Here is a 12,757-nt window from a genome sequence, read left to right on the forward strand (position 1 = left end):
GTTTCATCTCTCCCTCTTCATCTCCAATTTTCTCTTCGGTTGAGGTAAGAACCGAGATTTACTTTGAAGCTTGATTTGATTTGATGCATACATGTTCCATATATTTGATTTAGGATGCTTAGATGATTGAATCCACCATTTTTGAAGCTTCAAAGCACTGTACTTCTATATATATATGTGTGTTGCTTCGTGTATATATACTTTGCATATTTTTGGATTTTGATCTCATTTTGGGAGTTTGGGCTTTGATCAGTGATAGGGATTTGTTGATTTGTTGTGTTAATGGGCCCACGAACACGTTCGTGTGGGCCCCATGCTTCCAAGGTCACAGATCTGTGACCTTTGGGTTATCATCGTCACACAGTTCGATCGATCGAACTCATGTATTCGATCGATCGAAGTAGTGAGATCGATCTCACTTACCTTCGATCGATCCAACTTTTGTGATCGATCTCATTTCTTTTTATGATCGATCGAACTTTACAAATCTTACACACACACTTCATTCATTATATCTTATGTTCATGTTATCATACTATGCCCAATGACTGTGATATTCCACATTGGATGCATTTCATACTTACATTGTTTAGCATGTTTCATATTCTACCACTTGCATAGATTCATGTCATATTTGTTTTGTCTATTTTACTTGACATACATGATTCTATTTCGTACTTTTAAATTTCTTATTCTGGCACTAACTTCCATTGCAAGTTTTTCTTTTTCTTTTTGCAGGCCATGGTAAAGAGGAAGACCATTGCCAACAGGCAACACGGGCCCACCCGCCATACTAGGCCACGGACAGAGGAGCCCGCAGAGCCCTCTTATGCACAGCGGGAGCCAGCACAGGCTACCCCGCCTCAGTCACCATCTCATGAGCCTGAGGATGACCACATACCATCCACTTCTATGGCTTATCCTGCTTTCACTCCATCACCATCTCCACTGCAGACTGGAGCTGAGCATTCACATATACCACCTCAGCCAACTCAGCCTGCTCAGCCAGCTCATCTGTGGCGTGATAGGCCCACGCCTCGATATGCACATATGACACTTGACCATGAGTCAGAGTTTGACACGGCCTTATTCTCTCGATCGGTGCTGACCCGATCTGCCTACCAGGATATTATTCAGAGGGGCCTAGCCGCTATTCTTGCCCCCGTTACAGAGCTGGTCTACCCATGGCTGGTTAGGTTGTTCTACCAGAACCTCCAACCATCGCCGCGTACCACAGCCGAGATACCACAGCCGAGATGGTCACTTCTATCAATGGCCATCCAATCACCATTAAAGTGGACACTTTAGCCCACTCTTGCCGCTATCCACACAGATGTCCTCCAGAGCTTCAGGACACATATCCGAGGCTATTCAGGCCTTCATATGCCGACATGGCAGTTTCCCTCATAGGTTACCATGCCAGTGGCACGACTTTCACCACCTGGACATACCTTCCAGACGACCTATGGATTATTGATTCCGTCCTTTACCAGAATATCTACATGGCGGGGCACAAGATTCAAAGGAGGGGCGATTATCTGACAGCCCTTTACTCTTTCTACACCGAGCACTGGGTGTCCATTCCCGCTCTCATCTGGAGTGTGATGAGGAAACTGTATGACGAGTACATCAGCAAGGAGATGCCCGGACGGGCTAAGTCTCTTCCTTTCAGCCACCTCATCACCCATTTTCTCATTGACCAACGCTATCCCATCCATCCTCGGGAGCACCCCCGAGACAGGTTCCTGTCACTTCTTCAGGAAGGACTAGAACAAGACCTCTCGCTCCCTTATTACCAGGTTGCAGGACCACGCGGTACTGGCTGTAGCAGAGTTGGAGCTGGAGGAGGCACAGGTACAGTCCCATGCCCAGGCACAGGCACAGGCAGCAGCAGCATATCCCACAGCGGACGACGCACCAGTCGATCCAGCTGCTGAACACTTAGACATTGACTTAAAGCGCCCTGCAGATGATGCAAAGCTGGACTCTCCAGCCAGGTCGCCCATTCATGAGCAGGAGCAGACTCAGGAGCTTGAGACTCTAGATATAACCCCCGGCTTTGGAGTACGACTGCAGACGCTCGAGGATGCTGTTGTTACCATCTGAGATGACCTCACAGCCCACAGAGCTGAGTTTGCTGCCTTTCGCACGGATGTCACAACCATGTTCAGAGATTAATCCAGAGACATCCGCGGAGCCAAACCTGCCCGTCCTACCTCATCTTCTTGAGCTCCCAGTCTTTTCTATCTTATGATCCCTCTCTCCTTTTGATATTTTACTATTGTTAGTGTATTATTTTTACAGCTGGTCTGTCGGCTTTGATATTTTTGTTGTACATGCACTTTATCCGTTTTATATATATCTATTTTTGCTATGGATGTCTTATGATTGTATTCTCATATCTGTATGTTTGACTCCATCAGGTGTATCAACGTGACTTCAGTGAGAGAGTGCTATCCAATTTCCAAGACCACCCTTACACCTCTCTCATTTCTTTATCTGTTCATCCCATTTACACTTGCATGTCCACTGTGCACTGATTATCCCATTTTGTTATCTGATAAGTTTATCTAAGTGCCAATTTTTAGGACCACAGTTCATCCTAAGTTTGGGGGGGGGGGGGGGGGGGGCAATTGTGATACCCCTCGGATCCGAGACACGGGTTGATTAGGCTCAGACCCAAACCCGAGAAAATATCAAACAATTAAGTATTTTATAACGAACACGGAATACAAAATGAAATAAGAATAAATATTAAAAGCTGAAAAGAATACTAATATAAAATCCTCAACTAATAAAACTTAGTAAAATCCAACTATCAAAACCTCCATGATTACAACTCGGGAATCCAACTAGTGGACCCCTAAAGAAAATCTCAACTGAACTGAAAATTGAAAATAAATAAGCTGGAATCATCGAAAGAAGTCCTACGTAAACAAATGAATATGAGACTGTCCTTGACCAGCACGATCAAGCTCTAAGGCTGGAACCGTCCTGTACCTGAAAAGAATAATAGAAGAGTGGGTCAGACCCACGAGCAAGTTCTAATCTAACTGTAATCCATACAGTGACCCGATACGCAGATACACCCTAGATACCTCACAATATCTATTTAGTCCATACCTACATATATCCACACTAAAGGACATTCACTGGACTATAATAGGGGTCTCAACCTGAATAGAAGGTAACATGCGAAAACGCACCCAAAGGTGGGCATGAGTACCTAGACCTAACAGGGTACACCTACCTATTATATCCAGCTACGCATCAACTGCATATATGCACCCTAACCAACGAGCCTGAGACTCAAGCTCATCTCATGGTACCATAATCATATATCTAAAGTCCGTCCAAATCCAGAGTATGTCATTCAATTATTCATTGAGGTGACATACAAGACACAGTCCAGTTAGTCGTTCAACTTATTCAGCTGATATGACTTAACACAATTTAGGATTCAATATTTTACAATCCATTCCTTTAATCCGATAGGTTAGGTCTTAGCGTTTTGAGCTACATCATCCCTAGTATGCCACCGGTGCATACAATCCTCCATATCCATATAAGTTACAAAACCAAGATAACAGTTCAGCAACATAAATCCAAATTCATAATCCAGTTACCAACCATAACTCAAATAATTGCAGAATATGGTATAACATTTCAACAAGTTCAGTTAAAAACATACTCCAGTTAATTGCAAAATAAGATTTAATAATTCAACAATTAAATTTCACAACCATTATCCGGTCCAAATCCAAAGTCACGTTAATTGCAAAGTAATGTGTGACATTACAGCAATTAAATCCAAAGTAAAAATCCAGTTTAAAGGAAACCAAGTAAACTACAAAATTATGAACCGTAGTTTAGCAACCAAAATCTAAAAACATGCGTAGATCAAAACTAATCAATACCTAACCCTATCATGCATTTAAAAAAATTTAATAAACATATTAGATCCACTGGAATGCCCAAAAATAAGCTTAATCAATTAAGTCTTCATCCATCCTTTAACCGTATACAATATGCACAAATTTTACACGGTTTATTCCATTAATATAGAGGTAATCTTTAATCAATTAAAAGTCTTATTAACACCCAAGATTAACTTTTTAATCACTCTGGAGAATCCCATAATTTTCCAAAACAGTTTAGACACTCAGCCGTTTCAAAAAAATGCGTCAAAAACCATTACAGGAAGCCATTTTGGGGTGGAGCCTGCTCCAAAACTTTGGGAGCAGGCTCCAATCAGCCTGGAGCCGGCTCCACTACTCTTGGAGCTGGCTCAACATGTGTGGGAGCCGGCTCAACACTTCTATGGAGCCAGCTCTCACCTCCTTGAGAACCGTCTTCAACCGCTACAACTCCTGTGACCTTCTGTATCGTCTCCGGTCACCCCCAAGCTGTCTATTTGGTTTTAAAATAGTTCCTAAGAGTCCTAACTGTGTTAAATATAATCCCCATGATATGTTTACAACAGTTGAAATTAAATACAAAAACTACCAGTTATGCAGACTAAGCATGCTTTAAGAATACCACTGAAAAACAAACATGCACGAACTGTATTTTAACAGATTACCACACATATATATATCATCAATATGGCATATAATATACGTGTAAACTCAGTTACTCATTAATTAAATCCTAGAGACTATCTAGGTGCACAGAACACAAGCCACGAGGAAGGAAGAAGAAAAGAACTTGCCTGTGATTTCAATTATGAAATCTCGGTGTCGTATCCACTGTTCCGGCAGCACTGAACTATTGTCTATCCTCCTCTTACGTCTGTTCTTCCCTTCTTCTAGGTCCGACCTTGAAACCTCAATCGAATGCCACACCAAACGTGCTCTGTTCTCTCAAAACCTCACTTTGTATCTCTCTGTCTTTACAGAACTCAATTTACGTCTATAGGCTAAATGTTATGATCGTAAACCCTAGACTTATTGTCATGGTGTATTTATAAGCTTTAATCCCTAAAACCCTAATCCTTGTAAGATTAGAGACAGAGCTCAACTGGGCCCATAAACCACCCTCATTGTAAACCTTGTCGGCTTCCACCTACGGGACTTCTAACAGAAACCCTAATCGTGATATTAAAAAAATGTCCCTAATTTAACAACTGAATAATAAAATAGTGAAATACAAATAAAATAATATAAGTAACAAGTAACAGAAAATATCACACAACAATTAACAATTTAAATAAATAACAATGCACATAAAACCATTAAATTAAATAAAAAAAAAATAATTAACAAATGCAAGTAAACAATTAAACCACCAAAAAGAGCAATTAAACAAATAAAAATCAACAAAATAAAAATTAAAATGCCGAGACTATTCTTTTAAAATTAGGGGTATTACAGCAATGCCACCCACTTCGGATACTTCAGTCCCGATCATTCTTGCGTAGTTGCACTGGTATACTCTTTCCTTTGTTCTCTTTGCACATTGAGGACATTGTGCAATTTAAGTTTGGGGGGAATGGTGATTTACAATATTAGTTTTAAATTCAAATTTTTAGCATGACTTGTGTATTTGAGGGATATTTCTATGATTGGCCTATATCTAGCTATGATTTTGATCTTTTGAGGACTATATTGCTTAAAATTTAAAAATTGCTTGACTTGAGAGTCCAAAACTCCTTGTATGCCTTATAAATGCCATTTAGGAGTAATTTTTTTCGAAAAATTTATATCATGCTTACACTTGTGGTCCACATCATCTTGATTTTGTGATTGTTTTGAGATTCATTCTAGGATTCTACACTAGCACTGGCGCACACTAGCATTCATTTGTGGGGTACATGCTTTATTAATTATTGAATTGGTTATATCCCAATTGAGCTAGTAGCGCATTGAAAGCTTTCATTCTTGATAAAGGTAGATAACAACCTCTTTTCACTAAGTAGCCGAGATTCTAGCCTCATCAAGCACTGAACTTCTCACGCCGAATGGTAGATGGCCCAAACTCTAGGTTAATAATTGAATTCAAAAAAAAAAAGTTGAAAAAGTAATAAAAAAGTGAGGACTTCTCCCAAAAGGTGAGAAGTAGGAAATGATTAGATGGTTGTTGTCTTGATTTGTAGCCTAGTTGATTTGAGCTTGTAAGTCCGTAGGGGTATTTGAATGCCTAATGCCCTAAAGCCGTCTGGTTTGGGAGTCATTGACCTAACGCTTGACCTCATGAATCGCTAGAAAGCTTAACAGATCAACACATTGCACTATACTTCCATCTTTGATCCTCAATAAAAATAAATAAAAATAAAAATAGAATGAAAAGAATAAGCGCACCTAGATGAATAAAGCTTTAATAAAAGGTCCACTTTTTGTCTTGATGTTCGGTACTAGATTTGTGTGCTAGTTTGAGGGTAAGGATGTGATTAATTCTTTAGTTGGCTTATATAACAACAAATTTGATGCCTGTCCACTCAAAAGGATTCTAGAGTTGTTTTGATTTGCATGATCATTTTCTTGATGTGTGGAGGACCATACTTGCTTGCTTGATGTTGAAATTTTGGGAGATTGCTTAGAAAGGGTTGAAAAATTACATACTTGAGGTAGTTTTCTCCTAATACTTGTTTGCAATATTGGTACCTCTTTTGAAATAATGAGCTTAATGTTTGTGGGTACCATTTCTGGAAACCCTCATGAGACTTCATTCGTCCATTAGGGGTAACCTAGGGGTTTAAAAGGCTTGTTGCATATGCCAAGTGCAATCGTGTTCCTTACGAAAGTGGCGTTATCCATTTATTATTTTCTAGATTCATACTTGTATAGTTGTTTATTTCATTCCTTTACTTTCTAGTTCATTGCTAGGGACTAGCAATATTTAAGTTTGGGGGTGTGATGAGCACTGAAAAGTGCGTATTTAAACCCTTTAAGCTTAGGCATTCTAGTACCTTTATCTATCTTACTTTACCGTTTTAGATTGATTTCGTATTATTTCTTTTTTCAGGCATTTATCCCGAAAATAAGCTAACTTAGCCAAATAAGAGCTTAATTGAAGCAATTCTGGGATTAAACAAAGAAATGAGCAAAGTAGAGAAAGAAGGAAGCAAATGAAGCAAAAGGTGGCAAGCAGCAAAGTTCGATCGATCCAAGTTTAAGGTTCGATCGATCGAACAATGATCGATCTTAGCACTTCAAGATAGATCCAAGTCTTGACCCAAAAGCATAAAGTTCCAAAAGTTCGATCGATCCAACACCATCTTTCGATCGATCGAACACTTTTGTCCTTATTCAAATGATTGATCATATCCATAGCTGTACCACCTACTAACCACTTTTGTCCTTTTCCCATAAATATCTCGGATTTGTCTTTTTCCAAAAAGCTCAGCCAATTGGATCGATCCAACCTAAGTTCGATCGATCTTACTTACTTTCGATCGATCCAAGTTCAAGATTCAATCGATCGAACTTCCTCCAGTGCGAAAAAGTTAAAATTCCATCTCATTGAAAGTTGTCTTTTATCCAATCATTAGGGAATATTGTGTGCACGACCCCAGGTCATTTTGGGTGTCATTTTGACCTATCTATATAAAGATAAGGATTGTTTTTACAAAAAAAAAAAAAAAGCTAACATTTATTTTCATATCATCTCTTGGAGAGAAAGTTTAGAGGAGGAGGAGGCTAGAGACACCATTGGATTTGTACATCAACAAGGAGCAGATTTCAACCATGAAATTAGCCCTTAAGGGTTGGAGCATCATCACCATGAGTGGCTAGACATCCTCTTGGGGCTAGAGTTAGCCCCAAGCGTACTTTCTATATCTTAATCTTGTGTATTATTGAGGGATTAGTATTGTAATTGATGTTTTGACACTTTGATATATATAGATCTTGTTTATTCAATGATTTATGTAGTTTAATGCTTCCAATTGGTCATTTCATTCTATCCATATGTCTATGTATGCTAGAATAGATGTTCATGTGCTTGTCTCTAGATTTTGTGTTATTGATGTATGTCTATGTGTATTGATACTATAGATTTGGAGATTGTCAAAACATAGTGCTTAAAGGAATGCTTTTGTGATTCTCTTGATGGTTTATGCTTATCTCTTGATGGATTGTGCCTCTCACCTAGTTTATTTTCATGCTAGTATTGTAGATGTAGTGTAGTTGTAGTGTAGTGTTAAATGGGAGGACAATCTATGCTTGTTGTTTGATGATCCAAGCTTTTGAATGCAATTAGCATATGTCTCTAACCTTATGTTATATTTGGATTGTGAGCTTAATGAAAAGATTAATGATTTGTTTTGATTTATTGTACCTTTCACATGTTATTTAGACAATATATGCTTCATTGCTTAGATATATTGTGCCTTTCACATGATGTTTAGACAATACATACTTAACTAGTCATCCTTACTTGTTGAATCAACCAAACACACACACACCAATATTGCAACACACCATTTGCTCTCATTAATCACTTGTCAATGATATAGAAATGCATTGCTTGGTGGTGATCTCTAAACCCCAAGATCTCTCTCTCTTACTTATTCTTAATTGCATTCTTTTGCTATCACTTAGTTTAATTTAGTTGCTCTTTAATCAACTAACCAACCAATTGTTTGATCACTCGACCTACTAGCCCTAATTGTGATTCCACGACATTGCTCGATCCCCACAATCCCTTAGGACGATACCTACTCACTCTTGCTACTTTGGTAGTAGTGTTGGTAGTGGTTTTTATAAATTTAAACTTGACCCAAAAGGTTTTTCTTGAACCGCACATTCACAACATCCATTTGGCGTGTAGGAACAGCCACTCCGTCAATACACATTGAATTGTCAGTTGTGTATCAGTTATAAAATTGATATATGGCAAATATATATATATATATAAGACAAATGGTGGGATTTTAAGTTTTAATTGTGAGACGTTACATCTCATTTTGATGTCTATATTAATTGGTAATTAGGTCCTTAATTCTTTAATACACACGTAACTTATCACACTATAAAGTTCATATCAAATGCCATTTTTTACTCTCGCATTTATACTGTAGAATATGGAAACTGAAAAATATATGATTTTATCACGAGGTACAATACCGAGGCATGCACCTTGAGATTACAATGGAAAATTCAGTTATTGAAGAACAAGAATAAGAAAAGGAAATGGGATCGAGGTGCAAAGCAAAATCAACCTAAAGGAGCACATAAGAAGATTATGATAATGGGTGATGTGTAGACTCGTGACTAGCTGGATTTGTCAGCTATGGACAGAGCCACTGGTCCATTCATTGTTGCTGTCAGAGGACCTTGTTGATCATACTACAGAGGTTTGATAACGAAAAATCCAACTATCAAAGAAGAAAAGGTCTTTTGGTTAAGTGGAGATTGGTTCAACCCACAACGTTGGTAGCTTAGTCACTATGCTGTCATCACCAGTTCATCATCATCAAATTTATTTTATATGAGTGTATATAAATTAGGAAAAGAAGGAACGAAAAATTGTAATATTGTATAGGACCAGCTTTGCCATAGCAAGTGTGCTCGCATGGCCGGTCATACTTAATAAAATTAAAATTTTGTGTGGTGGAGAGAGATCGCATGGGCTTGCCCGGGTTCTCTCATCCGATATGGTATATGTGTGTGTGTTTGTGTGTGCTTGCATCTCTCTCAATCTTACCACTTCCTAATTTGCTACTTTGCAATGTTGCAACTAACATAATGGAAAAGCAAATGCATCCTGATAGGCTAACAAATTATCCATCCCTGATTTTTCAAATGAGGTATTATCAGTGATGAATTATTTTGTGAAAAAAAAAAAGAGAAAGAAAGGAGTTGGGTTGTGAATAAAGAAAATAAAAAAGACCAAAAGTCTTCTTAGGACATAGTCCTATATATGTCGAGGGGGATGGGCCTAAGCCCCAAGGGAGTCACCTACGGAAGTAACCTGACCTTCTGATTGGTGATTTAATCACATGACGAAAGGTTCAATGGGTAGAAACAATCTGCACCGCGTGACTCATTGACAACACTATTTAATTTTTAGGAGGTTTCTCGAGGAGATTCTTTCCTACTTATCCCTATGGCATCCATGTTGTAATGCGACGTCAAGGAATGGCTTTGCCCTGAATGAATTCAAGGCGAGCATACTCTCGCAGGGTATAGGTCACATACACTCTTGGAGGATTCACCTAAGTGAAAGTCGTCGTGAGGCCGCGACCACTGGAGTTGGGTTATTCCCTAAAGCTTTCATGAGAATCAAAATACCAGCGCATGGCCATTAATTGTGCTAACTCGCCAAACCAAGTCTATCGTCAATACTTTGTGTGTGGTATGTTAAAGTTTGGCTCAAGGGACCGAATTCAAGACTTAGTTCATTCAGGTTCCTCAAATGAAGACTATCACACTAAATGTAGGTTCAAGCCCGGAAAGCACCTACACTAATTGCATAGTATAAAGTTACTCAAAAATATTTTACTTATTTAATTTTATTAAAATAGGTGGGGACTGTTATAGATATTTTAATTAAAAAAACATAAATAATATTTAATATAATATTTATTATATATATTATTATATGAGTTACATAATCATTATTACAAAAGTTAAATAATATTTATGAGTATATTATTTGAACCATTATTTCTATCATAATATATCTTAGACGTTACAAATTTACTATCTATATATATGTATGGTAGTGGTGGTAGAGTGATAGGCTGTAGAGTGATATATGGTAGAGACATTGATCTAAAATATGGAGAGATATATACTCCTATCATATTCGTTCTATCTTTCTAATATTTGTATATATGAGTATATATGAATGATGATATACGAATCAGTGAGACTCATATAGAAATATTCTATATTCTATTATATAATATTTTATATATTGAGTTTATGGGCAACGAGACACGTATAGACTTGAACCTAGTCTTCCTATGGTCATGCACATGGAGGAGACGCCGCTGTGAGCTGATTGGGTTGTATCTTGGAGTTGACTAGTTTCACCAATACCCGCACGAAGGGGAGGACTATCAACTTTAGGTCAATGTATTTACACATGCCTCAACAATCAGGCCAGCTCTTTCTTACATATTTTATTATTGTCGTTTTTATTCTTAATTTCTATTATTATATTAATCTGAATTATTTATCAGTTCTTATTCATTATTATATCCATATTGTTCAATGATGTATTATTCAATTTAATGAAAGAATTGTTATTAGATTTTTCACATTGGTAGTGTTGTACATTTCATTAAATCATTGCATATGAATGTTGTATTTATATATTTTTCAATAAATATGTGAAATTTCCACAACATACTCTTAACAATGTTTGGACCTTAACAGCCAATATATAAACAATAAACACACACTACTTCAAGAAATAATCAAACAAAGAAAGGGAATTGCGTATCTTCATCAGAGAGGTTCAATTGCCCTGTTTATCCTCCTATCTCTAGTTGCCATTTTCTCCTCATATCTCGCAGAAGTGTCTGCTAAATCAAACAACCCAACTTCTCTCACTTCATCAACCATCAATTTCACTGACTTGTCCTAATTGCTAACAAAGATCAGATATGCATTCAAGAGTCAACAAGTATCAGATCAAAGTAAAAGGTCTGTCTGTCTGTCTAGTCTATCTTGAGGTTGGGGTACATTGTTTGCTTCTGCTGTTCCACATCGACAAAACATAAATTCGAGTTATCTAGACAGGCCTATATAATGAGTTGAAAGCGTAACTAACAACATACTTATTTGGACGGAATCTATGGGTGATCAAAAAGGCTCATGGTCTAGGTTAGTAACCTCCATTGTACTCAGGAGGGGTGCTTGCTTAAAGTCTATTCAAGAAGTGGAGCCTATGTCATAATTTGTGATAGTGGGAGTTTGTTCGCGCGGTCCCAGCCAAATTATTAAAGCCGAAGTTTTTGTGATACAAAATTGGCCAGAGATGAGGCCCAGTGTTGTGTTAATTTGGATAAGGTTGGGCTTATTGATAAGGCCTAGGACTATATAACTGCCAGTCTCTGATTTTTCCCATATGGGTTTGGGAATCGATTTTGTTATCGGTTACTAAAAATTAATATTTTATTTTTTGTTGTAATAACTCTATTATGAAAATCCCCATTTTCCCGAACACGAAATTTTTTCTCCATGTTTTGTTGTAATAACTCTATTTTGAAAATCCCCATTTTCCCGAACATGAATTTTTTTTAATAAATTAAATTTTAGCTTTGCCTACAGTACGATTTGTACAATGCCATCATCTCTCTCTCCTCAGTCTCAGACTCTCAGTCCATATTACATACATATATACATACATATCATTTCTTACAGTGCCCCTATTATCAACAAAGCAAAACATATTGCCATATAATGCCAAAGAAACATATATCTGAGAAATGTTTGATTGCAATATAAAGTTGTGAATGAGCTTTTAAGGCCATTGGAAATCACAAGTTGATAACGCAACATTTGGTTCTCACTGCATGACAGCTACAATATCTTCTTCTCACGAGCTTAGCAACTTCCCACTCTGCCTCATTATTTGACCTCCTCCTCACTCGAGTTGCACTGGGCGCATCTGCCTTGGCTACAGCCTCCCTAAATATCGAAAAAGCAAATATATAGTTCTCCGATTAAATATACGAAATCTTGAAATGATAGATATAACAATCTTTCTTCAAATGTGCGTCCAAAACAAAGTACAAGATTCATTCTCTCTTCTATGTTACCTCAACTGATTGTCGTGGGATGTCGGCTATAAATTATACCACTGC

General features: G+C 37.7%; 1 non-coding gene across 1 annotated transcript; it reads left to right on the forward strand.

The window, feature by feature from the left end:
- Positions 1 to 11,724: 11,724 nt before the first annotated feature.
- LOC132297599 (U1 spliceosomal RNA) lies at positions 11,725 to 11,882 on the forward strand. The gene has a single exon (XR_009479303.1). It is a non-coding gene; the product is annotated as a U1 spliceosomal RNA (small nuclear RNA).
- Positions 11,883 to 12,757: the final 875 nt, after the last annotated feature.

The sequence above is a fragment of the Cornus florida genome, unplaced genomic scaffold (assembly GCF_030987335.1).
Source record: "Cornus florida cultivar Cherokee Brave unplaced genomic scaffold, ASM3098733v1 CherokeeBrave_3.0.0_Hap2_Chr02, whole genome shotgun sequence".
Taxonomy (NCBI): domain Eukaryota; kingdom Viridiplantae; phylum Streptophyta; class Magnoliopsida; order Cornales; family Cornaceae; genus Cornus; species Cornus florida.